Source organism: Macrobrachium nipponense, chromosome 8, assembly GCF_015104395.2.
Source record: "Macrobrachium nipponense isolate FS-2020 chromosome 8, ASM1510439v2, whole genome shotgun sequence".
Classification (NCBI taxonomy): Eukaryota; Metazoa; Arthropoda; class Malacostraca; order Decapoda; family Palaemonidae; genus Macrobrachium; species Macrobrachium nipponense.
Genome location: NC_087203.1, coordinates 5,009,893 through 5,037,301, shown reverse-complemented (window position 1 = coordinate 5,037,301; position 27,409 = coordinate 5,009,893). Strand labels below are relative to the sequence as shown.

The window sequence follows — 27,409 nt, the reverse complement described above, 5'->3', positions numbered from 1 at the left end:
AAAGCAAACAGAACTCAGAACTCTTACTTCAAGATATCAATAATCACCATGATGTCAGTTAAAAAAAAAAAAAAAAAAAAAAAAAAAAAGATAAAACCAAAACCGGAAAGACTCGTCTCTGCATACCATTATATATGGTGGTGGGGGGGGGGGGGGGAGTCACTCATGCCATTTTACTTAACTTCAAACCACCAGAGATGGGTAAACGAAGCGTAGAACAGAATATCTATATACTCAACCCTGACAGGGAAACCTCAATATGGCGTGAAGGCATTGCATACCTCAGAGAATGTAAATTATCGCAGACTCGACGCAGATGTGAGATGTCCTTTTTCAGTAAAAGAAATATGATTTGAAACTCAACAAGGAAACAAATACATAAAAGGAAATGAGAAAGAGACTAGAGATACATTATATTTGGAGTGGTAATAATGGGCAAACAACCCATTATTACTGTGAGCATCAGGTTATTAGTCCTAAACCGTAGATACGTCGCAACAAAGAAGGCGAAGGATATGTCAATGATTCGTACCGAAGGATGGGTCAAAAGGAATTCCACCTTTTAGGACAGAGAGCTAAGTAAAGACGATATTACTTGCACACTTTCTTATTGATATCTTTAGTCCCTGCATTTGCTCAGATGATGTGATACTTACTACATTTCTCTTTGCATCTTTGATCAGTTTTTTTTTTCTGAGCTTTAAAACTTTTGTAATTTCATTTTAGTAGACTGATGTCTCATGTATACGTTGGTGGGAGTCCTATACTCTGTTTTTTTTTTTTTTTTTTTTTCATCTGTCCATAAGCCTGTGGTGGTCGCGCATGGTTACACTGCGTCCCGGGCTTTAAATAGTTACGCATGGTGTAAGTTTTAGGTAAATAAAAGGATATCTTGGTGTACATTTGCAACTGAAAAGTGTTTTAATAATTTACCGTATGCGAATTACACCGTTAATATTCGAAATAGGATATTGTTTAAAGCCCGGGACGCAGTGTTACCATGCGCATGAATTTTACGTCATTTTAGTGTCAAACATTATTTATATGTAAGGTTTCACAGTAGTTTTTTTTTTTTTTTTTTAGGATGATCGATATTCTACTCTGAACTGACGTTACCAAACCAACATTAACGAATAATGTAGAGCCTGTTACTACATTCAAGTAGAAAAGATTATAGGACTTCTACGATTTTGAAGCTCTGTCCCCTTTCTAGAGTTGCTAGGTGTGTCATTATTGAGCAATATGTGTCCCAAGATTTAAGAGAACTGTTCTTCGCTTTTCATGTCTCAGCTAAAAGATTAAAAAAAATTACTTTGGTGATAATTTGAGTATTACTGAGAAAGAAATGTGACACGATATCTTACTGGTTTCCGAGGGTAGGAACGCCAAGCAGGTGGGTTTCGCCAACATTTGGAATACTTTCTGAACCTTGCTCGCCGTCTCATTAGCTGAAAACAAAAAGTCCAAAGATTCCTGATTAGGATTCGAACAAATGCATTTATACATTGTCACAAATATGTCTTTATATATTGCCAGTAGAGACTATTTCTATAGAAGTGAATGTCATTGTTTTCATATACTGTGCATGAGTCTACATTTCTCCTATATTTTGCAGGCGATCTTCTCATAAGGAAAAATTAGTGGAGATTCTTTTCATTTACTTTTTCCAGTCAACTGACATTCCTCGCTCATTGGCGACGTCTTCAGGACTTAATTGCAAATTGAACTACGAGATTTTTATGATTACATGCGTATTTTTTTTTTAAACATGACGTCGTTTGGGTGCTAAATGTCTATCGTTTGCTGGTCTTATAGCTACCCTCACTGGTGATCTGGGTTGCAGTGAGCTTGTAGTAGCAGGGCTGATTGCAAGCTCACCACAATCTAGGGGCAATATTTCATTACTACGTAGAAGACGACCACTATCGTAAACCGGCACTAGAAGAATTATTAGAAAGGACAGAGATCGTGTATAAACAAGCCAGGTTCCACAGATCGCAAACAGCAGGAGCTGTCAGTATAAATCAGCAACGGCTTGCGTTAAACATACAAAGGAACACGGACTCCATCCTCCCTTGTTCAAGGAAACCACAGGACATCTGCGTGAAAATCTGAAGGGAGATACTAGCGACAATGCACCTGGATACGACTACTGACAATGAAGAAAGTCAAGACTATCGGACACTGAGACGGTTGCATCCTACGGAGCACCTGGAACGTCCATCCTCCTGCCCAGACCGCCCCCGAGAGAATGAGACCCTCCGAATTCCGAACCCTAGAAATTTAGCTCACCAATGACGTCATGTTTAAAATTCAAGTCTGCATGCAGTAACTGAAACTGTGTATGTTAATTTGTAATTTAGTCCTGAAGATGCCATCGATGATCGAGGAAACGATCCGTCGACTAGAAAAGTGAATAATGGAAAGAATCTTGAGTCATTTTTCCTTATTCTTGAGAAGCTCGCCTGAGGAGAAAAGAAGTGTAGACTCATTCAAAGTACTTATGAATTGATCTTATTTAAGAACAATGCTATTAACTTCAAGAGACATTGCAACATTGCATAAGACAGAAAATTTGTCCAAAAAGCATATACATATACACACACACACACACACACACACATATATATATATATATATATAATTATATATATATATATATATATAGATAGTACTTATATATCGAACTACATATGTCCTTTAATATCTAATTCGCTCTACCTCGGAATCAATATATTTTCATATATGCTTGACCGAGGGGGAATTTTTAAGCGATAATAGAATTGGCCATCGACAGGTGCGAACCAGCGACTTCCCAATCCCAGAACTGGCAGTGAAGCCTTAAACCACCCCTTGTGAAACGTCTTGCGGTGTCGGGGTGGTTTAAGGCTTCACTGCCAATCCTGGGATTGGGAAGTCGCTGGTTCGCGCCTGTCGGTGGCCAATTCTATTATCGCTTAATAAATTCCCCCTCGGTTAAGCATATATGAAAATATATTGATTCCGAGGTAGAGCGAATTAGATATTAAAGGACATATGTAGTTCGATATATGTATATGAATCACGGTAATGTGATAGACTTATATATATATATATATATATATATATATATATATATATATATATTATATATATATATATATATACATATATATAAGCTTTGATATTTTAAAATTATCCGTAAACATTTTTTTACTGCTTATAAATGCCCATGAAACGATGTTTCCTCCTGTCCTGAGATCTATATTTCCTTATTCTGCCAGCCATTTACTAGGTGAGCATCTAGTTGAAAATTTTTCATGCCACCATCTGAACTCCTTTCTCTGGAACTTCCTACCTCATACCACATTAAGCCTTTCTTATGCTGCTTTAATTTCTATTCCATCCATTCCTATCAAATTCACTTGTCTCAATATTCATGAGTTTTCTAAACTGGGTGAGGGCGACATTCCTGACCGCCAAAAAGTGTTTGCTTGACTGGCTCAAGTGTCTGCACAACTGGATTATAATGGGTGCATTATTTAGTTGCTCTTATCCTTCAAGCTCTGCCAGTACCATTATATTGAGGCTTCCCAAAGTCCTGGTTTTGAATTTCCCCTTATGAGGGCACACTTTCAACAGTCCACTTTCCGACTTTTTGTTATGTGCTGTTACTCCTTGCATTAGATTGAATCGTGAAAGGTATGCCCTGATAGACAGACAGACAGATAGATAGCTAGACAGAATATAGAATTTAGGCCAAACGCTGGGACCACATTAAGTTGGTCAAGCGACTAGAGAGAAACTAATAGAACTGCAGAAGAAGGATACAACGTTATCTGATTTATTGTAGCAGTAGCACACGAGTCTGGAAACATGAGACTCAGGTAAACTGTTGAGAAGATTATGAAATATTTCTTCTAGTCTGGACTTTACAAAGATGTAAGCATGTTTTGTCGAGGGAGCTGGAAAACCAAATGAAACCATCCAACAAGTTAAGTGATGGCACGCATGTGATTGAAACACTAGGAAGAAGGAAACAGCAAAGGAAGATCCTCGAAAATCTTTTGAAAGCTTACTTCTCCGAAACTAAAAGAAGTAACACAAATAACTTCATCCACAGAGGACGATAATGGCTAAGAATTGGGAGCCGAAAGAAGATGAACAATTCTTCTATATTGGAAAATTTGGAGGATAAACTAAAACATCTGAGCGTTGGACAAAGTGGTGAATTAAGCGAAGTAATTAAAGGTTTCCCTGAATTATTTGCATATGTACCTAAGCGTACCAAACTCACAAAACATGAAATAAAGATAAGAGAAGGTTCAAAACCTTTGAAACAGAGAGCATCTCTTCTATCACTTTCTCACAAACGTGTTTTAAAAATAAAGTTTGAGTATTTTATTGCAGTATGTACTAGCAGAATCCAGTTCAAGTCATTACAGTTCTCCATGTGTGGTGGTGAAGAAATCAAATGGCTTTTTAGAATGTTTATTTAGAATATGTACTGATTATCGGAAATTGAATTCCATCAGCGTAGCTGATAATTATCCCTTGCCACTTATTGATCAGTTACTTGATAATATAGGGTATGCCAAGCTTGTTCCAAAGGTAAATTGGTAAAATGGTATTATCAGCTTCCCTTGGATGAGAATGTTCAATTGCTGTCAGCTTTCATGACGCCTTTTGCTTTCTAAGTACACTGTTTTGACATTTGGTCTGATGAAGCCTCTGCAACATTCCAAAGATAGAGGATCAGCTGTTAGGATCCACAGAAGGAGTGGCCATATACCTTGGTGACACAGTCATTTACTCTACAACAAGAAACTATGGGAAGCAGGACTAACAATCAACTTAGAAAAGAATGAATTTGAAAAGGCAACTGTTCAGTATCTGGGATTTTAATTCGAAAAAGGCCCTCTTACTCCTGTTGATGCTAATGTAGAGGGTATCCTTAGGGCTACCCAACCCCACTACCAGGAAACAATTACAGAGATTTTTTGGGGATGGCTGGATATTTTCGTCGATTCTGTCGAAAATTTTCAGCTGTAGTAGCCCCCTGACTGATTTAATCAGTCCCAAAACAAAGTTTGTTTGGACTCCAGAATGTCAAGAGTCATTTGAGAAGGTAAAAGACATTTTAACATCAAGACCAGTACTCCAATAACAAAACTCACTAATAGCTATGGCAGAGCTATTTATGTATATACCTCCTAACTGCGTTTGCATTCTGGTCTGAAAAATAAAAAGTTTTTCTCAGGAAAGGATACCACCTTGAACCAACAGTCTGCTCTGACGTCACAAATTATCCCTCACCCAGCTTGCTCCCAATTTACCTCAGCGTGGCCAGACCTTCCTTTTATTTGGACCTTGTATAATTTATATATATTATATATATATATATATATATATATATATATATATATATTATATGTGTGTGTGTGTGCGTGTGTGTGTGTGTTCAATTAAGAGAGGGTCTAAGCTGATTTCTGATTTCCCAAAGTACCCTGGGTATAATTTCTTACTTATTCTATTATTTTCTGAGTGTTTCAAACATTGCAACCCCTCCTCACTTCCCCAGAAAACCTGAAAAGCTATACTAAAACTGAAAACCGAAAAACTAAAATACTCAGAATGAGGTAAATTGAGAAAACCAATATGGTTATGCTTCGTAAATGGTCACTTGGCTTTAGCAGAAAATTTTGGAATGTATTCTATGGATATCTTCATGCAAATTTTGTTTAGTCAGTTATATTTAGCACTTTTTTATTTGCTTCTCTCTGTTTTACCTTTTCTATATTTAGAGAAAGCTTATTTCCCAAGTCAGTGACATTCTGGGCTTGGCCTGTTTATTTCAACATTAAGAGTAATTATTTAACAATTATGATTTCACTTTGATGCAAACTCCTGAGATTCACGTGATATTTGACTCTGGGTTTAGGATGTTTTTGTTAAGCCGACATCTGATGATGGATGCTGTTAGCTTCTGCATACTCTGGAATCTCATTCAGATTCACTCAGCCGGAGATTTGTTACAATTTGTGGGATGGCGTTGCTTTTTGTACCAAGGATAATGATCGTCATAGAAAGTCAAATATTTTTCGTATGGATTCAGAACCGTCCCTTCTCAAAATAATATTATTCTCCTTCCTGTTACCTACTGCAGATGAACAAAATAGAAATTTTTAATATACAATTAATTTGTTTCAATACTTACCTCCCTATCATGATAGCTGTATTACTCGCGTCAGGCGGGAGGACGATAGAGCGTGGAAAAAAAATCATTAATAGGATTGTTTAATTTGAACTGTCTCTTGACCCATCACTCTCAAGTGAACTGCTGGTTCGAACATCTTACGTTTTCCATTCAGTGTTTCTTTCGTCTACATGAGTGGGTGAGGTGAATAGCTGAGAGGTATCTAAGAAATCAATTTTATTATAAAAAATTCTCTTTTTAATGAATCTTACCTCAACATTCTCACATTAAAGAAAGGTGAGAGGATAAATAATATACCCCCAAGACAACATCAAAATTTCACCAGGAAAAAGACACTACTTACCTGTTGATTAGAATCCATCCGCTAGTATTGCTGCTAGGAGAGGAATAATTCATTAGGCTACAAGGAATTTGAAATTTGTTGGGGGCTCATTGCAGGGGATACCACTCTCACTTTGATGAAAGTGGGTCAAGAGACCTCGTGCCTGCGCCAGTAGAGCAATTATGGTAAATGAATGAAGGCCGTTACCTATCTCAAAATAAGCACCCCCAGACTCCCCTCAAACTCAATAACTCCTAAATAAATAGAAAAATGCAAGAATATAGCTAACCTCACCATTCAGGATAATATGTGTTCTCCTGCTGCAATGAAGGACGAAAATGCTCTGCATGATTTTTACATCTCACAACTAGTGCCAGGCAAATAGGAAGCTATATATATCTCCCTCCATTGGACTTCATTGATAACACTCAAGACAGAGGGTTTTAAGGAAACTGTAGTTGCCACTGCTCTCCCACCATGCTTTTAAGAGTGGCAAAAATGAGTGATCTAATATGGTGTGCACTTTCTTGGCCAGAACCTTAAACAGAAAGCCATGGCATTCTTTGACATGGGTTGATTTGGTTTCTAGGACTGAAAAAAAATAAAAGTTTTTAACACTGTTTCAGGTCCCAAGTACTTTGCAAATCTAGAGACAGTACTCGCTCACTGTGATGTCAAAAGAATGAGGAAGAGTCCGAGACTTGAATTCATTCTTTGCACTGAGGATGGGCAAATTGTCCAGAAGAGGGGGTAAGTAGAAAGAATTTTTCTTTGGGAAGTAACAACCACATTGCCGGAGAGAGCCTGGAGTTCACTGACACTTTTTGCTGAGGCCAAGACCAGTAACAACAGCTTTAATCATCAAATCTTTCAGGAAGCATCAGTTTAAGGGTTCGAAGGGATGCTTACTCATATACTTCAGCGTTACATCTAAGCTCCAGGGCAAAGTTTTAATCGTAGATTTAGGAATCTCAATTTGAAAGGAACAGGTGGGTTTCTTAACATCCAAGTTAGAAAGAGGAAACCAAACCAGAATGAATTAATGTGGATGCTAACATGGAATGAGAATCCTTAATAATACTAACAGTAAAACCATTAGCGTAGTATGAATAAAAAAAACACTTATTAGGTTATTTATAGAAGTATGGGTGTAAGAAATCTACCTGAAATAGCACCAAGCTCTGAATGTTGACCAGTGTTTCTGGTACAGTACACTGATTGATTTCCTTCTGGAATTGATGATGGATCTTCTGCACTCCTTTGGAAAACTTCTTCTTGCAAGAGACAGTCAAGTATCTCCATATGGTCAGCTGAAGTAGGACGCCTAACTCGCTGGGACAACTATAGTTCCCACTTAAAAAAAAAAAAAAAAAAAATATCAGCAAAAACTTCTTCCTGGACAATAAAGAACTAGAAAAATTTGTACCTGGTCATCAGAAGCAGATGCTGTGGCGGCTGGCACAAATGCAAAAATCGTCTGAAGTGCCAATGAAAAAATCTGGGATCAATTGCTTGATCAAGGAAAGCACCGAGCATTCATGCTGTAGAGGTGACCCAGAGTGTTTCAAAGAAACCTGAAAAGACCTACTATATATATATATATATATATATATATATATATATATATATATATATATATATATATATATATATATATATATATATAAGTCAAATCATATTTCCGTGACTCATATACATATATCGAGCTACAATGTCCTTTAATATCTAATTCGCTCTACCTCGGAATTAATTATATTTTCATATATGCTTTTACCTACTACACCACCGCAGTAGGTAAAAGCTTCACTGACGTTCCTGGATTTGAAAGGCTCCATGGTTTCGCGCCCTGGTCCAGGCAAGTCATTATTTATCGAGAAAAAAAATTCCCCTTCGGTTAAGCATATATGAAAATATATTAATTCGAGGTAGAGCGAATTAGATATTAAAGGACATTGTAGCTCGATATATATATATATATATATATATATATATATATATATAATATATATACATATATATATATATATATATATATATATATATATATATATATATATATATATATATATATATATATATATATATATATGAGGAACCAGGAAGGAATCCATGTTGTCTGAGGAGACTGCAATCATGAACATGATTCCAAATGCTCCTAGAATGCCTACATGAATAAACCTCCTGCGTGTTGGACAAATGGCATGGATATTGACTGGCAGACCAAGAACATCTGGGTGACTGAAATGAAGAATGAGAGTTCGGTGCCAAAAAAGCACCTTCAAGAAACCATCCAAGCACCATTTTGAGGGGACATCAACAAAGAAGAGATAGAAGTAACCAAAAAACTAGATAGGGATTGCAGGGAGTTTGCAGTCTCCTTGAAGGCAAGGGCCTGAGAGACATAATGAGGTCTATAACGGGCGTGCTGCTCTACAACTATATTACCACCTACACCTTGCCTAGCTTACTCCGTTCTACCTTACAGTGTACATCCCTCAGTGACTGAGTGCCAACTTGTACAAGACAATAGGCGCACACCACTTCCTCTCGCTGAGATACTCGGTTCCAAAAGCGAAGGGAGCATTACAGGGCCAATAGCTAATGTATGACTACAAGGAATGGAGGGTGTTGGCTCTCCCTCTGCCACAAGAGGGAAACCCAAAAAAGAATTCATTTGAACTGGTAATAAAGCAATTGAAGCAATAGCAAACTCCATAACTTTTCTAACATATTCCTAAGGCTTGCTACATCAGACACTAATGTCTCAGACCTCATAACCCAAACGATACGAGGAACTTTAAATAGTGTAGAGAAAAATGTTTAGAAAGAGAAGGATTACTAGGTACACCAAGAGAAGAAGAGTTACTTTGATATATCATTAATACAGCAATCCCTTAATCATCCAGATTGCCATTATCTGGAACTCAACATCATCGAATACAAGAAGACCAGATATATATCATACATATATATATATATATATATATATATATATATATATATATATATATATATATATATATATATGTGTGTGTGTGTGTGTGTATATGTATGTATATATATATACGTATATATATATATATATATATATATATATATATATATATATATATATATATATATATATATATATATATATATATATATATATATATATATATATATATATATATATATGTATATATATATATATATATATATATATACATATATATATATATATAAGTGAAGGTTTGTATATTTGTGTCTACTATAGAAATCCGAACTGCTTGACATACCCAGAAAAAAAAATTTGCACATGGATTCTATGTCACTACAGGAATCTTTATAACTTAAAATCAAACTCCTACTCCTACTTCATGACAGGGACAAACAAACACAGACAAAAGAAATAAAATTTTCGTTTTTAACCCACCTTTTTATTTATTCAATAACATTCTGGGAGTCACAAGTAGGTTGGGTGAAAAGCTCCAACTACTCTGGTGACGCCATTAAACTCATGCAGGTCTTATATAGCCCTCTCTCTCTCTCTCTCTCTCTCTCTCTCTCTCTCTTGCTGTCTAGGTCATCAAATGTGAATTTCGTTATTAATTAGTTTGTTCCTTTTCTGTTTTAATTTTTGGAATTTGTTATAGCGACTGAGTCGTGACGTTACACTGATGTATCTCATTATACAATCGGTTTAATGGGAATTTTTTTGCGACTATCAAAACAGTCATAGACTCAGTTCTACTCTCTTATATTACAAATCCCATTTTTTCTTTTATCTTCCAGATCATCCATCCTACATAATAAACAAGACCAAATTAGTATCAAACCAGGTAAAAACGGCAACACAAGATGTCAACAACACTTCAGTATATCCATCCTCACAGGGTAACAACAGAATACTATACCGAATGGAAAACAATTGATGCTAGAACCAACAGTTCACCCGAAAGGGATGGGCTATAGACAGTTCAAACTAAATTACCCTAATAATTGTTTTTAGCTTTCACAGACTATTGTCCTCCCTGCCCTGATCCAGGAATACAGCTATCATAATAGAGTTAGGATTCATTCCAAAAGTGTTTTTTTGTAAATCTTACGCAAAGAAATAAACATGTAACGGAAGCGGAGCAGAGGATGAAATGAAGGTCTTCTATTTGCTAAAATGTTTTCTGATTGTAATATCTTGGATGTGCGCATTGAGGAGAAGGTATCCATGGTAACATTGTCCTGGGTGTGTCCATCAGCAACATTCTGGAAAGAACAGCATAATCATCATCCATGGAATCAACAGTGCTTGTGAGAAATTCCGATTCTACAACAGATAACATTTTAGTTATATGGTTATTTGACTGATCTATCCCAAATGACCTTATTCTTTTCTTCCCTAAAAACCTTTTCAACCAATTACATAATGGTTCCCAGGAAAAGATAAAACATTGATAACTACTACATTCATTCTTCAACTGCTGTATAGTGGATATAACCCCGATTTAGAAAACTTCCTATTTGCCACATTTTATGCCGACACAGGAGACTCATCAGAGGCACTTAAAACACCCTCCCCGTAATGATCCATTCACCTTATCTTCTAAACATTCTGTTTGCTTCATGAAGGGTCTTTCTTTCCAATACCATGATTATCCCAATTACCCATGACTTTTCACATTTTCCCCACCTCTTCCATCCTGATACTCTTATTTCCAGTCTACAGTTGCATCCTCCACTCTTTTTATATGATTTTACAACCTCAAAACACTCTGACCTATCCTCGCAACTAAATAATCTTTGTCGTGCTTCTTATGCCACATGTACTACACAGACAATCAACATGTTCAGCTTCAAGCTTTTTCCTCACACATTCAGTATTACTTCACTTCCATCATGGTGGGGTAGCTCAACAATCCCCTTATACATGCTAAAAACAGTTTCCAGAAGCACTCAAATTCTCTTATCCTCTAGACACATCCTCCTAGCTTCCTACCTTACACCCTGCTATTTTCCTTGCTTCAACTCGTATTTCATACTGCAATCATCAGAAACATTATCTCTGAAAATCCTAAACAAATCAACTGATTCCATTCTTTCCACTATACTTGTTAACTTGCATCATCATCGTCATTATCATTATCATCATCATCATCATCTCCATAAATAGTTGTAGGCCATCTTTTCCCTCTATGTAATACATACTGTGGAAATGTAAGCTATGGTTGCCCCAGACTCACTTTTACAGTACATCAAACAATTTACTCCTTTTTAAATATTCTAACACAATAATTTGCTTCCAACATAAAACTTTAAAGCAATCTCATTAACTTCTTTTCCACACCAGAAAGCCTCAGCACCCAGTGAACTGTCTCCTATTCTACATATAATGTTTTTCTAGGACCTTATGTGAGACATAAATCGCCTTCTCAATGCTTTCAAGCTTATAAGTTTCATTATATACTCTTGATCAACATGTGCACCCTCTGCCTTGATTTAAGTCTGCACTGTTATTTCCCATCAATGCACATATCTGTCTAAGCCCAATCTATGTGAGCATACAGAGCCTGCAGACAGATTCAAAAAATTTGTTTGTTGATAGCCTCACCGCCTGTGTCTGCCATACAAACCTCCAGGGTATTGCTAAGCTCTTAGCGGAAACTCACCAGACACTGTCTGCTTTTAGTGGTGTAGTATGCGGCTGCCACACATCTGACTCTTACCAAGATTGATGCCAAGGCCCAACTCTTTATATTTATGTTAAAAAAAGACAGGTAATGTACATGAAAAATATATAAATATCCACTGATAATCCAAAATTAATATGTAAGTAATAAAAGAGAATATTTAGTAAAGTATACACAGAGTTCGTGAACATGGAATTTATAACATATATTTAATTGAAATAGTACAAGATATTATGTGTATGCCCCATTTATTAATGATAATTTTCATTTTAGATGTAAAAAATTTGTTTATTGCGACGTGTTCATTTTCATACATGTTTGAAAATTGCAATTCTATAAAATTATAATGTATATTACAATATAACCTTGCTGTGAAATAATGTAGGGTCAAATATACAATTCGTAGGGTTGGTTGTTGGAAGGGTTTTGCAACTTTACCAAATCAACAATTTCAACAAAAAACGTGTGGATCCATTTAGCCACGGTCATCAGTAGCCTATCTCCAGTGTTTTGCAAGAGATTGGATATATGGCTGTCCTTGAAACTAGCAAAGGTCACTGGTAGGTACAGAGAAAAGGTTCAGAACTTGGTAGAACACTACAGGTATCGAGAAAAAGGTAGGATCCCCTTCCAAAACATCAGGTTATTTAGCAAGAAGAAGAACGTCAATGGGTTGGTGATGTGGCTACATGAGTAACAAAACAATGAATGCAACTAGAAGGTTGCGGTGAGCCAAATTGATCAGAGGAGAAGAGAATGAATTAAACTAATAAAAAATAACCTTTCTGTAAATAATGAATCAAAATTTATCTGATGAATTCAGTATAAGAAACAAAAGAACTGCCCAAGGCGAAAATTCTGAAATTATAGCGAATCCGGGAGAATGCCCTAAAATTTAATTTAATTGATAAAACTTCAATCCACCCTTAATTGCAATAAAGAATAACTGTTTTCAATTCATGAAGATAACATAGATGCGCAACAAATGAGTCCATGTCTTGGCGCCACTATGTTGTAGAGTGTGGCATCCCTCCTTCGCAAAGTTCGCACAGCATTCTTCCCCAGGGCGCAACTCGGAAAGGTAAGGAGTTCAACACTCTCCTCTGATCAAGCCATGAATAGTTGTAAAATAGGAAAATAAGTTAGGTTTATCAAAGTGCATCCATTGCGTATTTGTCCTGACCAGGTCATTTATTGCATTAGAAGAGTTAGTTCTAATACTGGGACCCTTTTCAACAAAGAAATTAGTTTTCTGCTGCGACCGAATCTTTGTTGTAATGGCTATATTTAAAAGTGGATTTATACTTGTGAGGATTGTAAATAGTTGTAATGTAAGGGAACTGTCTTGTTTTTCAACTTGAAGAGTTTATTTTTTGTAATCCAGCTGTAAAACTGCCAGGGTGACCAGATTTTGAAAATTGAAATAAGGGACACCTAAATTGGAGAGGCAGTTGAACAAATATATATATATATACTATACCTTTTCTGCCTCTGTAGAATTTTTTGCTGGGAATTATGATCTTATTCCTAACACTGCTGCAACCGAGGCTGCTTGTTTATTTGATTTGTGCTGCTGTTGATCCATGCTGTCCACCATGCGTAATGCTAAAATTCTTTGAGCATATTTTGCAATATGCTTCACTTTTGTTGTTGTTTTGGGGGACGAGCCTTTGCTTTAAATCACCGTAATTTTGCCACTCTGGTCTAAAAGTACATATTTTCTCTTCACTTTTTTGTTGCACTTTTTGTCGGACATGCTGCCTTATGTTTAAAAATCAAATACCAAGACAGATTTGTTCGTTCTCGGCCCACTGCACTGTTGCCAACTTTGGGCAGTCGCCTTTACCACGTATTTTGCAAAATTTCACTTATATTGTAATTTTTTTTCAAATATTGAAACTACGGGACAAAAGGCTCCCTGGGGAGGGTCGATATGGGATACGGGACATATGTCATAAATATGGGACTATCCCATCAAATACGGGACGTCTGGTCACCCTGTATTCTACCCTACCCTGTGTAGCTGTTGCTTCGTCTTTCACGATCTTGTAATCAGCCCTCAACACCTGGGCAACGAACTAGTGATAAAATCACATTTTTTGGTCCTTCGAACCGGATGACAAGTGGTCAGCTACACAGGAGGCATTGAATCGGCAATGGTATTCAGAGTAGCTTTGATAGGCAATTCACAATTCCCACCAGATCTGCCACAAACTAGCAAGAAGGAGATAGAGATATTCAGAAAACCAGGGGGTGTTATTGCCCAGTTCATTGATGATAGCCTAGAGCACTGGCAGAGATGGTATAACTTGATAGTACTTTATTTGGGTGGTAATGACCTCGCCAAGCAACCACCAAAGGTTGTATGGGACAATTTAAGGCAGCTCATTGAGCGGTTTAGGAATCAGGCTAACGTAATCACAATCTGTGACACTGAACTAAGAGATTATTCTGATGTTAATCACTTCCAAATAGTTCCAGCATAGTACAATGCTAAAGTAAAAAACTTGAATGCCAATATAAAGAAATACTGTTCGATACATAACAACTATGGTGTTAGGCACCTTTCTAAGAACACTACTGCCTACAAATCTGGTAAGAAATCTGATGGTGTCCATTTTACGGCACAAGTAAAAACTGTGTTCCTCAACCAGCTAATGAGGTTAATCAGAGTAGATCACGATTGCCAAAAGGAGTAGGTAGCCTAGGTCCCTCAATTTAAGATTAACTTTCCCCCCTCTTCATAATGTAACTAATTTCTGTTTATTGTATTTGGTCCCTAGTAAGTAACGTAATAACCATGGCAGTTGCCACCGTGATTCAAATTGAGGCAACAATGGGTCTCCTCTCTGACCTTGTCATAGAAGCCCAATGCGAGCTTGTGGAAACGTGTACAGTGGCTGTATACCAAAATTTGGTAGATAATACAAGGGAAAATGAGAAATAACTGCAGACGTATATGTCCAACGTAGCTAGGTTAGAATCCGGTGTAGAAGCTAGGCTACACCAGCTGTTAAACGACGTGACAAGGGCAGTCTCGTTGCTGACCGGATCGATACTTTAAATGTTCAGAATCGGCAAGTGCATTTGCCTAAATTGAAACTGTTATCTCTCCCTGTGTTCGAGGGAGAAATGAGGGAGTACGCCACCTTTAGGGAATTGTTTAATGTCCTTGTGGACTATAGAAGTGACTTGGACGACATGACTAAGTTCACATACCTCTTAGACGTCTTGGGAAAGGATCCGCTCAGAGCTGTTAAGTCTCTGAGCTTAACTGCGGAAAATTATCACATTGCTTTGGATCTGCTAGACAAGCAGTATGGTAACGAGCATTGGGCTCTAGTAATATTGCATCGGCGCTGGCAAATATTTTTGTGCCCTCTATGAACCCCATGGAACTCAAGAAGTTTAGGTTTGAACCAACGATACTCATCAAACAGATTAGAAGACTAAGTAAGTATGATGTGGGTCAAGGCATGTTAATGAGCCTCATAAATCAGAAATTATGAGAAGGAAAGATCTATCGTAAGGTAGTCGAGTACTTACGTAAATGCGATTACGACCTTGAAAATTTTTTGAAATGATAGACTTTATCATCTGCATGCTCGAAGATGATGTGTTGCAGAAAGGTGAGTTTCTAAACACTGAAAAGGAAACTAAAGTAACTGTTCCATCCAATCAAAAGGTAAAGGTATGTCCATTCTGTAATGAAAGTCATTCCACATATGAGTGTACCAAATCACATGACATGGCAGTGAGACAATGCCAGTTGATCCGAACAAGAAGATTGTTTGAATGTGGGACACAGGAGCGAGCAGTGTCATAAAGTAACTTGTAAGTTGTGCGGGGCTAGGCACCATAGTCTGATATGTGACAATTGCCATCCACCTAAAGCTTCGTCTTTCACTCCTGTAGCCCATAGTTTTAATAATCCGCATGTCACCTCTCACCTGGTGAAAACCATGAGCCCAAAAGCTAGCCAAAAAATCGCTACCACCCCAAAACATAAGACAAAGATGCTTAACCATGCGTAAACGTGAAAGTCACCAAAGGAAATCCTTCGCTCGATTTGCCTTGCTCATTGTTACCGACTGCTACCGCCAATTTGTGTGTCCGAAACAGAAACGCCCACGTCACATTGTTCCTCGATATGGGGAAGCATAGTTTTATATCAGCGCCATTGGTGAAAAGATTAAATCTCCCAGTGATTGGTAGGGTGGCTCTAAATCTCGCCCCCTTCGGCTCCACAGTCATCGAGGGAAAGTTTGATGTGGTGGTGTATCGATTGGAAATAGAGAATAGAGCCATTCGTACAAAACTGGTTGCCCATCAGAACGTGGATGTCCCCATCCACAGCATGGGCTATACAAAAGTCAGAACACATCTACGTAGCAAGGGCTGTAACACCGCTGATAACGATATGAAGTGTGATCAAATCAAAGAGGTAGTTACTTTGTCATAGGAATGGACAAAATTGATGGAGTCAGTGTCTTTATTACACATGGTGGGATGTCGCCATTTGGAAGAGTACCGCAGTGGGTGCTAGAAGACATCAAGCAAAACATCACCCTCACCCTTCGAGTGTGTAGGTTAGCTCCACCCAAACGCGATGTAGACGAATGGTTGAGACTAGACAGGATAGGGATCGCTCCCTCAGAGCAGTAAACTATACAAGAGTCAGAGGCTATAAATAGAGTAAGTCGAGTGTAATCAAAACTAACCAGGGCTTTCAAGTAAGTCCTTTTCGTTCTGATGAACGCCAGAATGTAAACTATCAATACTGTAGCCAAGTTCAAAATTCTTAATGCAAAGTTTGATCAGGAAGCCCAGTACCATGCAGACTATGAAAGGGTATTGCAAACCTATCTCGAGGTGGGATTTATACAGAAGGTAGAAAATTCCAAGATAGAAGGGTATTACATGCCTCATTTTTGGGTAAAGAAAGAAAGTCGAACCACCCCCTTGCAAATAGTGTTCAATGTATCAGCCAAATCGAAAAATAACTTGTCTTTAAATGACTGCCTATATACAGGACCCAACTATACAATTTGTTAATAAGATTCCATCTTGGCCAGTATGTGTTGTTGGCAGATATTAGCAAATCTTTCCCTTGTATTTTGCTCGATCCCCACGATGCCAAATACACCCATTTGCAGAAGGAAAGGCGAGCTGAATTGATTTGTAATTTCTATGACGACAATTACATTGAAATGTTTGATGAGCAATGTAAGATGATTCAGGGTAATGAGAATACCAAGGCCATATTAGAATGAGTCAATATGCCGTTGACTGGATGGGTGAGTAATTTAACAGGGCTAGACACGAAGATGAGTTGAGATGAGCCAGTATGCGTTAACTTATTGGAACTGGAATGGAACAGAGAAAGTGATGAAGTTAGTTTAAGAGCTAGCAAAAGGATCAGAGATTTGGGAGAAGGGTGGGTACCCATGAAACGTAGGATTTTCTCCCTACTCGTATTCAATTTTGACCCCCTAGGTTTATTGAGCCCGTTATTCGTTAGAGGGAAGCTGTTCCTACAACGATCGTGGAAAGAATGAGTTAGCTCGGATGATTTTCTGGAGGCCCCATCAAGTAAGGCCTATGGGGCAGTTGCTTATGCACAGCAGGGGTAAGGGATGACTAACCTTATCACTAGTAAAATGCGGGTCACATCTAAAAGGATGTTAAAGTTAACCATTCCTAATTAGAGCTATTAGCGCTTATGTTGGGTTGTAGGCTAGGGAAACATCTGATGTCACTCATGCATCCTGAAACAGTCACTTTGTAGACAGATAGCAAGGTTGTTGTTTGGGTCAACAATAAAAATGATCATAAAAATGTTTTGATCAATAATCATGTGGGAGAGATAGTTTTTGCTCTACAGAACTCCCCCATGACCTCGAGATATGTGCCTACAAGTATGAACCCCGCCAATGTTCTTGAGAGAGCCGTCGCAAAGTCAAATGTGGCAGAGTGACCACCCTTTTCTGCATCGTACGGGAGAAACGAAACCGCCGAGTGAGAGAGTGTATGTCAAACCAAGTACACATGACTGTTGCCGCAGCCCTCCGAGAACTAAGGGAGGAAATTGCTTTAGTAGAACCCAGCATGATCTGGGAAATCATGGAGAGTAATATTGAGTTTGAAGTTTTGTTGAATGTTATGAAGCTGGTCTTAAAATTTCTGAAATTGAAATGCAATCCATTTATAAAACTTGTCAGATCAGAGCAGAGACATTACTTAGCCAGTACCTGGGCAATGTATATCTTCAAAGTAATGTAAAGTGCCGAATGATACTCGAAACTTTGTTGCACAATTACACATTTGCATGATAAATGGAGTTGTTTATACTCATAGTAGGATCAGTAACAGTTATCATTGTAAAGATAAGCTGATTTTGTTGCCTGCCAATGGCAAATTAGTACTCCGTTACCTCAAACACTTGCATGATATTAACATGCATTGTGCTGTCAATGAACTAATAGGAATTTTCTGACAGGAATGTTGGTCGCCTGGACTGAGGGTCAGAGCCAAGAAATCGTACATTCTTGTAGGGCCTGTATCATGGCCTTCAGGCCCCTCCTGACACGACCACCACCACCACCACCCAAAGAATGAGTGGCGATGTCCAAGCCCTTCGACCATATTGGAGTAAGACCACATGGGTCCAATCCACACCACTGTCCATTCTACTCATCACTTGTATGAGCACCCAAGCTTTGTACATGGAATTTTGCAGCAATCTGTTGGCTGGCACCTTTATTCTGATGTTTAGACATTTCTGTGCGACACACAGGACCCCAACAATGGTTGTGTCGGATAACCATCAGACCTTTAGAGCAGCCAGCAGCTTTCTACAGGAACTGTATGAAGAGGACAAGGTCCAGCAGTTCCTGAGAAAAAAGGGCATACACTGGCATTTTCGGATGCCCCGAGCACTGTGGAAAGGAGGATTCTTTGAGTGTCTCATCGGAGTAGCAAAGCGTACACTAGAGACAACCTTCCAGAGGAAGACCTTCCGCAAGGAGCAGGTATGAGCGTTGGTGAAGGAAGCCGAAGCCATGGTCAATAAAAGGCCTCTCATGTATGCAGGGGATGATTGCGAGGATGAAGTCCTCACCCCTCAACCCCTCCCATCTTCTACAAAGCTATATGATTAACTTGATGGCTCCATTGCTTCCTCCCAGGATTTGAACTAGACGCTGACAACTCGGAAGTTACGAGATCAGTATCTCAGGTTAACCGATACCTTAAAAGTGTTTTGGGAGCATTGGCAACACGAATATGTCTCTGCCTTGCAATCAAGGCACGACTCCCAGCAGGGAAAAAGGGCTAATCTCCACGCGGGCGATATAGTGCTGGTAAAAATTGATCAGCCTAAGTGAGCTACATGGTCACTCAGCAAGATCACAGCAGTATATCGCACAACATTACCGCTTTCCAGTATATACATGCACATGCTTACCAAGAATCATTTTTGGGCTTGGGCTGTGTCACCCTGATGAAAGGTTCCCTCAGGCAGCTTTCTAGAGTACAAATACTGCTAAATGTACCAGAGAAAAAAGGGTCTGTGGAGTTCCAAACCCCACTGCAACTATCCAATAGGGATATCGTGTATATAACAGGGACGTATGCAAGCATAGCCACAGCTATCTTACCCCACATAGATTTAACCTCGTCTGCTAGGAAGGGTTAATGATTGATATTGGGGAACCGTTATATTGCCTATGTCTCCCGATATCAGTGTGCGTAGCTAGCAATGGACCTACGTCATTCCCTTTTAGCAGTGGGCTAGAGTTTCATTACCTGTAACTCCCCCCTGTTATTTTGCTGCTTTTTCTCTTATTTTGGATCATGGCTTTGTTTTCTCTTCCTCCTTCTAAGAACTTGAGTATTTTTAGATGTTTAGAGAGTCAATTATGAGCTTTCATCCCCTTTAATGCTATTTAGCCAGTTTCTTCGGGACCAGTTTCGGCCTCGCGGCGACTCTGGTCTCGCTGCCTTACGAAGCTCATGATTATTTTTTTATTTATTATTATATATATATATATATCTTTATTATCATTATTTATTTCAAAAGGATATTTAGTATTTTCCTTTATTTAGGTCTTTATCTTAGCTAGCTTCGTACGGTCCATGGCCTTTGGCCTTCGTTGGACTTCGTTAGTTAGCCTACTCCACCTGCGGGAGTTCCCCCTGAATTTCGGGTGGACATTGGGACCGTTCCCCAGCCTTTGCTGGATCCCTTGTCCCGACTGTCTTTGGGCTTGCCTATTGCCAGTTCCCCACCGCTTGCGGTGGACAGCTCCGTCTTCGGCCGACATCGGCCGAGTCTCCGTTCATGCTTCTCGGCCTTCCCCTAGCGGTCATCCTTGTCGCCCTGTCGGTTGCGGCTGCCTTCTGGCTACGGTTCCTCATCCTTCTATGGATCTCCGTCCACCCTTGGATTTAGCCTAGCCCAGAAGTGGTTGGCCGAAAGGTTGGACGATCGTTGTTGGCCTCCCAGCTCGGCTGCCTTGTCACTATGCTGGCCACAGCCATTTTCTAGTGTTGGTTCCTCATCCTGCCTGGATTCCCCTCCAACTAGGATAAAGCCTAGCCTAGTGGCTGTCGGCCATGTCGGCTGCAGCCTTTTCTAGTGTCGGATCCTCATCCTGCCAGGATTCCCCTCCAACTAGAATAGAGCGTAGCCTAGAGGCTGTCAGCCTACAAGGTTGGCCGGCCATTCAGTTCAGCCGCCTGTTTGGCCGTAGCCTAGCTGGGTTGCCGCAGTCCTTGCTCTCCATCCAGACCCCTAGCGGCTGTCTTGGGACTTTTGACACCCTCTTTGTATCTGGGAATAATGAACCTTCCTGAAGGTCGGTTCTTCGGAATTCCCTTTAGGCCGCCCCCCCTTGAGGTTGTTTCCCCCTCTAGGCCGTGTCCTTCTCCAGTGTCTTTCATCTAGCCCTTAGCCTCCGTTGATCAGTCGGCCCGGGCAGCGCCACCCCCCCTTCCTTCTTCTACTGACTGGGACAGAATTTTGAGTTCCAATGTTCAGTTTTCCCCTCCTTACTTCAGTGCTTCTTTGACTTCGGTTGCTTGGCACCTTGCCCCCCGGTTTCAGTGCCTTCTTACTGAATTGTGAGGGATTTGAATGAAGGTAGTGTATTCCCAGATATTGCCCTTCTATCCTTCCTTAGCTTATATAAATTAGTCATGAGCTTCCACTAGGCTAGCTTGTCTTTATTTCTGTGAAATATATTATTTCTGTGAATTCATTTAAGTTTTCTTCCTTACAGGAAGCGGTCTGCGCCTATCTCACCTGCAAGTCTACGATATCCAACCCCTGTGGGCATAAGTGTTGTGGGAAGCACGTTGACTGCTTCTCCACCCGTGGCTCCGCTGTCATCTGGGACCCAGCAAAGTGTTGTGTCTGCTAGGACCTTCTTCACTTCGCCTGCTACGGTCCAACCATCCCCAAAAAGGACCGGAAGTGGGTTAAACGTGAGTTAAAAACCTGGGTATGTGGTTTTAGTAAAAATAGGAAAAAGGGGCAACCCTACCTTCCTTCTGAGGAACTTAGAGCCCTCCTCTTTCCTGATGCTCAACCTACGGCGGTGTATAATGCCACCATCCCCGTGGTGCAGCTGTTACCCTTGGACACCACTACCCCTGATCTAGCAAAATTGGATATAAATACCAAGGACATGGATCTGGATACCGAGACCGAGGAGCAGGTGGATACTCCTCGCTCGGAGGAAGAAGCAGATCTCTTGGGAGACCCCTCTGAGACTGTCTGGGACCATCTCCACACCTCTTCATCTGTTTTCTCCAGCTACCTCATCTACTGCTGTATCTGAGAGCTCCAGCCATCCCCAGTGTCTAGGACAGGTTCATTCTCCACTGAGTTTCCCTCTGCTTCCTCAGTGGCACCCTTGACCAGAGCTCCAGCCATCCCCAGTGTCTAGGACGGGTTCATTCTCCACTGAGTTTCCCTCTGCTTCCTCAGTGGCACCCTTGACCACCGCCGCCCTAGATGCTGCCCTGGATTTGAAGCTGAGCTCCTTCCTGCAGTCCTTGCAGTTTCAAGTTCACGGGAAAATAGCTGAGTTTTCGTCGGAGTTGTCTGCTCTCAAGTCAACTATACAGACTCCTGCACACCGGCTTCTCAGTTGGGTCAGTTGCCACCGGCCTCCCAACTTCCAGTCTTCAACCCTCTGAACCCTTGGTGTTGTGCTGTCACCATGCCTATGGCTGATGGCATTCTCCACTGTGGGGAAGGCCTAGGGGCCAGGCCATTGGAAGACCTGGAATTTTACCCTAATCATGCGGCCTACCCCTATTGCTATGTGAGGCTTAGTGATGAAGCCTCCATCTGAGACGACACCATTCCCAAGGAAACGGTGATCTTTAGGCACTCTGCGGTCCAAAAGCTTTTCCTGGCAGAGATGAAGAAGGCCGCCTGTACCAGTGCTCAGGTGTCAGCCTTCGGAAAGAATCTCTCGTCTTACTTGACGCCAGACGAGATGGTAGTTCCTTTCGCCACAAAGATGGCTAAGTCTGTTTTCAAGGCCATTATTGAGGAAAAAGCCATCCCTAACCTCAATGAGTGCAAACCGACCTCGCTGGTGCTACCGAATGACTCTGAGATATGGAAAGGGGTCCACCTCACTTTCAGCGTGGGGAAGCTGGCTAACGATTGTGCTAGTCAGCAATTTCAGGAACGATAACCCCTACTTTCCGAAGCCCTCCTCAAAACAGAGTATAAGAGCAGAGTCCGCCTGTCAGCCTCCCTGTCTCACCAGACTATGTTGGAGGTATTGATCAACAATAACCCGGGCAAGGACCTCTACACAGCCCTGGCTAAATCCCATGCGATCACCGTGCAATGGGACTTATAAGCCTTCTTTCAGGCATGCAGGGCATGCTGGAAACATGTCCTTGCCAGCGCCAAGGTTCGGCATGAGCCCAAACGCCTGATCGACTTCTGTGTGGGGTGATAAGCTATTCCTCGATGATCTGGTTAAAGAGATCCTCAATATCGCTGCCCAGGAGAATAGAAATCCTCTTGAGAAGTGGGATGCTTCCAGTTACAAGAGGAAGTTTACCCCTAGCCAAGGGCCTGAGCCCAAGTCTGCCAAGAGACCCAAGCAGACGTCACACTGTCAAGCTGGACCTCCTCCCCCAGCTCCTGTGTACCAGATGCTTCCTCCTCCTTACCCGACCCCCTCTCCTGCCTACAACCCTTACTATGAACAAGGTATGGCCAACTTTCAGGCCTACCACTCTGGACAGAACTTTCCCAAGAGAGGTGATCACCATGGCAGTAAAGGCCAAGGTGCCGGCAACAAACATAGAGGGCACCACCAAGGTAAACGGGGAGGCAGAGGAGCTGGACAAGGCAAACAATGAGACCCTTGTGGTAGTGGGTCGCATAGTCTGCTTCAAACATCAGTGGACATTCAGCGACTGGGCATTCGGTGTAGTGTCCGAAGGTCTTGGATGGAAGTGGAAGTCTCCACTTCCTCCCCCCAAGTGGTTCTTCCAGGACTCAACACCTTTCATGGAAGAATATGTTCAGGACCTCTTGGCCAAGTCCCTGAGATTTCAAGGCCGTCACTTCTGTGTTCCCAAGAAGGCTTGGACAAGGAGAGGGTCATTCTGGATCTATCGAAGCTCAACTACTTCATTCAGTGCGACAGGTTCCAGATGCTAAGTATTTCACAAATACGAACCCTGCTACCCCTTCAGGCATACACTATCTCCATAGATCTTACCGATGCTTACTGGCATCTGCCGATGTCTCGTCGCTTCACCCCTACTTTGGTTTCAGGCTCAAGGCAAAGGCTTACGTATTAAGAGCTATGCCCTTCAGGCTCAATATAGCTCCACGTATCTTTACCAAACTAGCGGATTCCATTATTCAGGTACTATGGAGTCGGGGAATTCAGGTGGCAGCCTATTTGGACGACTGGATAGTCTGGGCGTCCAGCCAGGAAGGTTGTCTCCAGATGGCCAAGGACACCATGGCCTTTCTCCAGTCTCTGGATTTCAAATAAACTTCAAGAAATCTCATCTGACTCCCGCCCAATCCTTCCAGTGGCTTGGCCTAGACTGGAACTTGGTAGACCACCGTCTGTCTCTTCCCCCATCCAAGCATCGGGAAATAACAAAGACAGTCCGTCAATTCTTAAAACAGAAGGTGACTACCAAACGAATGCAAGAGTGCTAGGCTCCCTCCAGTTCGCCTCCATCACAGACCCCTTGCTCAAAGCCAGACTCAAGGACATCAATCGAGTCTGGCGTCACAGAGCCACCAAACGCTTAAGAGATCAGTGCGCAGTCACAGCCGACTTGTTGCGCAAACAATTGAGATCCTGAACCTCATCCCAAAGCCTCTCAAAGTCGATCCCTCTCATTCATCCTCCCCCGTCAGTGGTCATCCACACAGACGCATATTTGATGGGTTGGGGGGGCCACTCCCCCTCCCAACAAGTGTTGGGAAATTGTTTGACAAAGTTTCAGAGCTTCCATATCAACATCTTGGAAGCGATGACCTTTTTTCTATCCCTCAAACGGCTGAAACCCAAGAGAAGCTCGCACATCCGTTTGGTGCTGGACAGCAATGTCATAGTGAACTGCATCAACCGACGGGGCTCCAGGTCACACCCAATCAATCATATCATAATAGCCATCTTCTCGCTGGCCAGACGCAGGGAGGGGCATCTCTCTGCGACTCATCTAGCAGGGGTCAAGAATATACTCTCTGTCGAGAGCGGCACCCCTCGAATCGGAATGGGCTCTAGACGACGCATCATTCTCTTACGTGCTGGACAAAGCCCCAGATCTCCACGTGGATCTGTTTGCGACGACAAATAACCACAAGCTTCCCCAATATGTCTCCCCGGTCCTAGACCCTCAGGCTGTGGAGATGGGACGCGATGACTCTCGACTGGAATGAATGGGACAGGATTTACCTGTTTCCTTCAGTCAACCTTCTTCTCAAGGTACTTCACAAGCTCCAGTCCTTCAAGGACGTAGCTGCCATCATAGCCCCAAAGTGACCAAAGTTAAACACCATCTTGTCGCTGCGGGGAAGGTTATTCCCCCCCAGTCTTAATTATGTTCATCTCTCATTCCATTGCCATATTCTGTACTGTTATCTCCTTTTATTAAAGGTTTAGTAATTTGCTTGGCCGAGTATGGTCAGTAATTGTTACTTGGTTAAAGTGATTATTGGCTGACAAGTGTTATTGTCATGGAATGTTAAATTTAATACTGAATTTTGTAATGAAATCCTATAAATGTCATTTGGTGTTTTCTTCCTCCTTGTCCTGCTGTCGTGTCCCTATTATAATTTTATCGCTCACCACCTTCAGTGTTATCTAATTTAGTGGTTAAAAGGGACCAAGTTTCCCTTCTTTACCCTTGAGACAGTCTGTCCTTCACCTCGTCCTTTTATGTATAAGGAGCTCACTCTACCCACTCTTGGTTGGTTCATAGACTTTCACATTCGGCATTGCCTGAGGTTCTAGTATGGTCAAACTGTTTACAGACATGCAATTCATGGAGGTTGTCTTGGTTGGATTGACTTTTCATATCACTCCCCTGACTGGAATAGTCTCAGGATGGTGTTCCTAGTATGGTCGAATTTAGTCTTCTGAGCAATGCAAATTTCTCTGGTACACTTTAATCAGGACGACACAGCCCGAGCCCAAAAAACGAATTTTGACGTAGGAAAAATCTATTTTTGGGTGAGGTAGCTGTGTCATCCTGATGAACCCACCCATTACAGATAAGCCTTCCCCTTCGATTGCTCAGTGATGGATTCTCCCCAAGCAACTAGTCCGGCTTGAGGGAATGACTTAGGTCCGTCGCTAGATACGCACCCTGATATCGGGAGACATAGGCGATGTAACGGCTCCCCAATATCAATCGTTACCCCTTCCTAGCAGACGAGGTTAAATCTATGGGGGTGAGATAGCTGTGGCTATGCTTGCATACGTCCCTGTAATATAAACGATATCCGTATTGGATAGTCGCAGTGAGGGTTGGAACTCCACAGACCCCTTTTTTCTCTGGTACATTTAGCAGTATTTGTACTCTAGAAAGCTGCCTAAGGGAACCTTTCATCAGGACGACACAGCTACCTCACCCAGAAATAGATTTTTCCTACATCAAAATCTGTTATTTGCAGATAAGGTGCAAAGTTTTGTTCTGCCACCCCAGACTGTCCAATTGTCCCTGTGGTGTGTAATCTTACTTGGCTTATTCCCTACATGTCAATGATTACCCGCCCAACGTTCTTTCCACCAATCAAAACCCTACACATTTATTACCCACCCCATTCCCCTGGCCCTGTTTTGTTCCTTATCTCCGTCCAGCCTTGCCTCCCGACAGTGGCTTGACCTGCAGAAAAAGGCCTTTAGGTGCAACAGGTCTTACACCCCTCCCCAGAAAAAGTCTGCAAAGAGGTGCAACTATCACCAGTCACTATTTAAGGACACCTGGTTTTCTGGATCCCGCCTAGATGTTGAAACTGTCCTCATTTTCTGCTTCATCTTTGTTAGCAACTTTTTCAGCTATAGAATAATGAGGACAGAGCTCGGTTTATGTGACGTAGCTATTAACTATTGGTCTAGCTTCTCAAGGGAAAATACTTGATTGGTGTATAAAACAGAAAAGGAAAACAGGAGGCCCAGGAACAACAGTAGAGTTCAATGAGGCGAAGTTCAGTGGTAGGAAGTATAATGTAGGAAGAGTGATAGAAGGTCAGTGGCTTTTTGGTGTATGCAGAGAGACCAAGGACTTTTTCGTAGTACTGGTTGAGAGTAGGAGCAGTGATACTTTGGTTGCAGTGATAAAGACATTGTACCTCAGGGATCACTGTGATACCAGATTGCTAAAAAGTTTATGATTGTTTGGAGGCTGAAGGGTACGTCCACTTAAGGATAAATCATTCAAGTCAACTTTGTGGATCTAGTAACTGGTGCCCATATCAACGCTATTGAGAGGCGGTGGAGGGAACTTAGGGAGACAATGCCTAGGTACAGTCAGAGAAATTGCAACATTTTCGGCTACTTGTCAGTGGCTTATTTTAAGATACATTTCCAAGATGAGTGTCCACACATTTCTAAAGGCGGCTGATTTGTACCCTCCACACTTTTAAGGTGAGTTCCCCGTCTTTTCCTATTCATTATATTCATACCGGGTCATATTTTATATGTATTTTGTGAATTCATGTTC

General features: G+C 41.0%; 1 long non-coding RNA gene across 1 annotated transcript in view; it reads right to left on the bottom strand.

Annotated features, from left to right (window-relative positions):
• Positions 1 to 27,409, bottom strand: part of LOC135222599 (uncharacterized) — a 66,085-nt gene that overhangs the window by 6,752 nt on the left and 31,924 nt on the right. The window contains exons 2-3 of the long non-coding RNA XR_010316296.1: positions 10,607 to 10,760; positions 1,365 to 1,448 (exon numbers count right to left, since the gene is read on the bottom strand). This is a non-coding gene — a long non-coding RNA (uncharacterized LOC135222599). The remainder of the gene's footprint in view (positions 1 to 1,364; positions 1,449 to 10,606; positions 10,761 to 27,409) is intronic.